Source organism: Lissotriton vulgaris, chromosome 6, assembly GCF_964263255.1.
Source record: "Lissotriton vulgaris chromosome 6, aLisVul1.2, whole genome shotgun sequence".
NCBI lineage: Eukaryota > Metazoa > Chordata > Amphibia > Caudata > Salamandridae > Lissotriton > Lissotriton vulgaris.
The window spans coordinates 1,112,327,991-1,112,333,990 of record NC_141694.1 but is presented as its reverse complement, the minus strand read 5'-3'; the positions used below and the strand labels follow the sequence as shown (position 1 = coordinate 1,112,333,990).

General features: G+C 49.6%; 1 protein-coding gene across 2 annotated transcripts in view; it reads right to left on the bottom strand.

Annotated features, from left to right (window-relative positions):
- Positions 1 to 6,000, bottom strand: part of ATL2 (atlastin GTPase 2) — an 837,115-nt gene that overhangs the window by 719,497 nt on the left and 111,618 nt on the right. The window lies entirely within an intron of this gene.

Here is a 6,000-nt window from a genome sequence, read left to right as displayed (position 1 = left end):
TTAGGTGATAGGAAATGTATTTGTATTCACTTTAGAAATGCATTAGAAAGACTGTATATGTAGTGGTCTAATATAGAAATGTATAGAAATGCTTAAGAACGTTAGAACGTGCTAAATTGAATATACGTATGTAATCATTAGACGGAGAAAGAAGACGAAATATGAAAGCGAAGAAATGTGTAGACTGTATAGCACTGTGTAAAAACGAGAATAAACGTATTTTATGTAACATGGATTCAAGTATAATCACCGATTCGCTAATTCGATATATATATGTATGTGTGTTAAAGGTTATACTGTGTAGAAGAAGGAGTTTTAGAAAGTGTGGTCATGTGTGATTTTAACCTAACTGACCAAGGGTTCGCAAGAGTGTAGTCCGCTGTATGTAATTTAGTGGGCTCACAGGAACAGGGGATAGCCTTGATCTGTACGTGCGAGACAAGAGTCAAAGGTCTTGCTAGATTTAAGGTGACAATGCTGGACGAAGTTTATGGCCTAAGTGAGATAAGAGACGCTTGGAATTTGGGTCTTGTTTAGAAATGACCGTTCACAGGACCAAACGAGGTTACAATCACAAAACGAATGAATGGAGTTCTGTTAAGGTGATAGACTTTGCTCTGAAAGTGTCAACTGGAATGTCAATGAAGTCACCAGCACGAAGACGAAGATGGTGCCTACGAAGCAAGGTCAACTTAACGGACGACGCGAAGAGATGAAGCTATGGAAAAACCCAAGAATGAGAGCATGTGTAAATGTATACGTGGTGGGCGTCAAGGGGCGTTCCACCCATACTGTGATTGTGTATTTAGGGACAGCACCCCGGGGAGAAGAGCAAGCGAAGAGCTCAGAGCGCAGAGAGAGAGAGAGCAGAGCTCAAGAGAGCAGTAGGCCGAGGACCCTTAGAGAGCGGATGGGTAGGCAGAGAGGGTACTGTTTCTCGATAAGTTACCATTAGAGGCTAAGAGAGTTTGAACTTCTTTGGAAGTCAAACTGCTGACACCTTTTTAGGTAAGGAACTTGCGAAGTAGGGATGTCACCTAGTATAGAGTAGGGACAGAATTAACTTGTTTTTCTTTTTTTATAGATGACGCAACGGATCCACTTTGTGTCTATGCTTTTTAATCTATTGATTCTGGAATTGATATTAATTGTATTCTTTTGTAGACTTAGATTCTTTAGGGAATTTATGTTCCTTTTAGTTCCTGTATATTTGTTGAATCTTATCCTGAGAGGATTGTATATGCAATTAATTTTATATTAAACTTTTAAACTTTATCAGTCGTAAGTGGTTCTTCAGAGTTGCGTCAGTCTATGGGGTTGATTTAACCTATGTGGGTTTGTCTTTTACTCAATGACAGAAAATAATCGATCCAAAAGGAAGAATGAGATAGGTATCTAGGTCATCAGAAAAGGTATCAAAATCTCATTCCCCGCACCTACATTCTAGCATGCTATTGTCCGACCAAGTGATTCAAAATCTCACAGACTAGTAGTAAGTGCTATAAAAATATTGCAATATACTAAGTTTGCATCTTCAAGAAGCCCCCGTTGGAACACAACCTCCCTCCGTAAACTAAAGACAGCATATCAAAGTGTAAACGCACCCTTTGAGTAAAGCGTTTTATAAAGAGCTCCAAAGGTACAGCACCTCAGACACAGGTCGATCATTTATCAGACTGTTTTATCAAGCCACAGAACGTCTTTTAGTGATTCGAGCAATATTAAAAAATAAAATTTTTAAAAAGCAATAGGTGTATGCGTTGCACACCCAGTGGACTACAGTTTGTACCGGATTAAAAGGCTACTAGATTGGTTTCCGCACAATGCTACGTGAATTTATGTGGGAAATGCATCGGGTTAAAAGTCAAATATATCTTGCAACACTATCAGATAAGCAGCTTTTATCAGCCACGTGGCTTTTGTATGAAGGGCTTGGTTAGAGTGGATAGAATTATGAGACAAAAACTAACTCGGCAGTCAAGCAATAACAAATCAGACAATATAACGTGGCAATGTATTGATTTAGAACAACTGTGGTTATAGCTGGGCTATTGGTAATTATAATCTGCCACTGTCGATCTGTGGGTTAAGATGCCTTGTTAAATTATTTACCCGATTCCAAAAAATCAATACAGTTAACTTGTAAAGTATCTAAAAAAAATAATCGTACAATAAAGCCCAAGCAAAATGCTTAATTCACGATCAGTCAGACGCAAATTAACAAAAATAAACAACTAGCAACAACTTTACAGAAAGTCCACGCCCCTTCTTTCCTACATGCGGCACACTGACCTGGAGGACATCTTGCTCTCTATCGAAGTGACGAGTGTTCAATGCAAAAACAGTGGAGTCGACACCGGGGACGCATTTATGGCGGAGTCCACGCAGCGTTCACGCACAGCGGGCGCGCCGATTGTGCGCCGAAGGAGCGCCAAAGGCAAGCCCGTCTGCGCCCGTCCGCGCCTGGACCGCGCCCAGCGCCAGACCCCCTGGCCCCCGCAGATGCCATCCCTCCCACCGGACGTACGACGCCGCCACCCTCTGCGCACACAACACCGGCGCCTCCCCGGATGCCACCAAGCCACCCCAGGACGCACCCACGGACCCTTCACCTGCCAAGCCTGCAAGTTGACCGGCATCCAGACCCGTAACCCACCCGCACCCGCCAAGCCGAGCACCTACAGCAACTACCTGAAGTGCATCCTGCTCAACACCCGCTCCGTCCACAGACACGCCGTGGAACTTTGGAACCTGTTCGACACCACATCCCCGGATGTCCCCTTCCTCACGGAAACCTGGATGAACGCCTCCTCATCGCCCGACATCGCCATCGCCATCCCGGACGGCTACAAGTTCAAGAATTTATATAGCGCATTACTCACCCAGAGGGTCTCAAGGCGCTTGGGGAGGGGGTGCATTATTTATCGAACAGCCAGGTTTTAAGTTCCTTTCTGAAGGAGATGGGGTTCTGTGTAAGGCGGAGGTGAGTGGGGAGAGAATTCCAGGTCTTGGCCGCCAAGTAGGAGAAAGATCTTCCTCCCATGGTGGATCTGTGGATGCGCGGGACTGCGGCGAGGGCTTGATTGGAGGATCTTAGTTGGCGGGAGGGTGTGTAGAAGGACAGTCGTGTGTTGAGGCATTCGGGTCCTAGTTTGTAAAGGGCCTTGTGTGCGTGGGTGAGGAGACAGAATGTTATTCTCTTGTTGACGGGAAGCCAGTGGAGGTCTTTCAGGTGACTGGTAATGTGAGCTTGGCGAGGGATGTCCAATATGAGTCTGGCTGATGCGTTGGAGTTTTTTCTGTAATTTGGCTGTGGTACCAGCGTAGAGGGTGTTTCCATAGTCCAGTCGGCTAGTGACCAGTGCGTGGGTGACAGTCTTTCTTGTTTCGGTGGGGATCCAACGAAAGATTTTCTTGAGCATACGAAGTACGTTGAAGCAGAAGGATGAGACGGCGTTGACTTGTCTGGTCATCGAGAGGGAGGAGTCTAGGATGAAGCCTAGGTTACGAGCGTGTTCTGTGGGTATGGGTGCCGTGCCCAAGGCTGATGGCCACCATGAGTCGTCCCAGGCAGAGGGGGATGATCCTAGGATGAGGACTTCATTTTTGTCTGAGTTAAGTTTTAGGCGGCTTATTTTCATCCATTCGGCTACTTCTTTCATGCCTTCGTGAAGATTGGTTTTGGCGGTGGTAGGGTCTTTGGTGAGGGAAAGGATTAGCTGGGTGTCGTCAGCGTATGAGATGATGTTACGGTTGTGTTGTCGCGCGATGGATGCGAGGGGACTCATGTAAACGTTGAAGAGGGTGGGGCTGAGTGATGATCCTTGTGGTACTCCGCAGATGACTTCGGTGGCTTCGGATTTGAATGGGGGGAGTCGGACTCTCTGAGTTCTTCCGGCGAGGAACGAGATGATCCAGTCTAAGGCTTTTCCTTGTATGCCGATATTGCTGAGGCGTTGTATGAGGGTGCTATGGCAGACTGTGTCGAAGGCGGCGGAGAGGTCGAGTAGGATGAGGGCAACTGTTTCTCCGTTATCCAGAAGCGTTCGGATACAAGATCATCCGGAGAGAGCGCGCCAACCAGACTGGAGGAGGAATCGCCATCGTCCACAAAAACACCATCCGCATCTCGTCCAACTCCGAAGACACCCTCACAGCCGCCGAACATCTTCACTTCCAGATACACACCGACTCCAAGACCACACTCAGAGGCACCCTCATCTACAGACCCCCAGGACCCCGCACACAATTCAGCGAAGACATCGCAGACTTAATCAGCCCACACGCCCTCCCCTCCGTGGACTACATCCTCCTTGGGGATCTCAACTTCCACCTGGAGAACAACAACAACAACACCACCACCACCCTACTGGTCAACCTCGCTAACCTCGGACTCAAGCAACTGGTGAACACCCCCACCCACTACGCCGGTCACACGCTTGACCCAGTCTTCACTTCCAGCAAGCACGTCTCCTTCAGCCACTCAACCGGACTTCACTGGACAGACCACAGCTGCGTCCACTTCAGCTTCAGAAAGAACACCACCCACAACAGGTTCCCCGCAAAAACTGGAACAAGATCACCAACGACCACCTCACCGCATCACTGAACCAGAAACCCCCCGCCAGACCAACGGACCCGAACCAAGCAGCCCTCAACCTCGCACAATGGATCACCAACTGTGCCGACGACCTCGCACCCCTGAAAACCCACCCCAGCAGGCCCGGAAGCAAGAAAGCCCTGTGGTTCAGGGACGACCTCAAGAACTCCAAGAAGAACTGCCGCACCCTCGAGAAAGCCTGGTGAAAGAACCCAACCACAGCCAACAAGACCGCCCTCAAGCACGCCACCCGCAAGCACCACCAGCTGATCCACACCATCAAGAAGACCGCATTCAAGGAAAGACTAGACAACAACGCACACAACAGCAAGGAGCTCTTCAGCATCGTTCAAGAGCTCTCCAACCCCAGCGCCGGAAACTACATCACTCCCTCGCAAGACCTCTGCGACTCACTCGCCACGTTCTTCCACAACAAGATCGCAGACATACACAACAGCTTCAGCGAACAGACCACGCACCCAACCACAGAACCAACGCTCCCCACCACCACCCTCCGCGACTGGACCCCAGTCAACACCAAAGACATAATTCGGACGATGAACACCATCCACTCCGGATCACCAACCGACCCATGCCCTCACCACGTCTTCAACAAGGCCGACTCAGTCATCGCACCCCAAATCCGGGACATCACCAACTGCTCCTTCGACACCGCCACCTTCCCGGAGAGCTGGAAGCACGTCGAACTCAGCGCCCTCCTGAAGAAACCATCAGCAGACCCCACCGACCTCAAGAACTACTGCCCCATCTCGCTGCTTCAGTTTCCCGCCAAAGTCATCGAGAAGACCGTCAACAGACAGCTGGCTGCCTTCCTCGAGACGAACAGATCCCTCGACCACTCACAGTCCGGCTTCCGAGCCAATCACAGCACCGAGACCGCCCTCATTGCAGCGACTGATGACATCCGAACCCTGCTCGACAACGGTGAAACAGCGGCCCTCATCCTCCTGGACCTTTCCGCAGCGTTCGATACCGTCTGCCACCGCACCCTAGTTCAACGCCTCAGCAACGTCGGAATCCAAGAGAAAGCACTGGAGTGGATCATCTCGTTCCTCACCAGAAGAACCCAGAGAGTCCGCCTTACCCCGTTCAGATCGGAGGCCACCGAAATCATCTGCGGCGTACCACAAGGCTCATCACTTAGCCCCACCCTCTTTAACATGTACATGAGCCCCCTCGCAGCCATCGCACGCCAACACAACCTCAACATCATCTCCTACGCCGACGACACCCAGCTGATCCTCTCCCTCACCAGTGACCCCGCCACAACTAACCTACACGAAAGGATGAAAGAAGTAGCCGAGTGGATGAAGAACAGCCGCCTGAAACTCTGACAAGACGGAAGTCCTCATCCTTGGACCAACACCTTCTACCTGGGA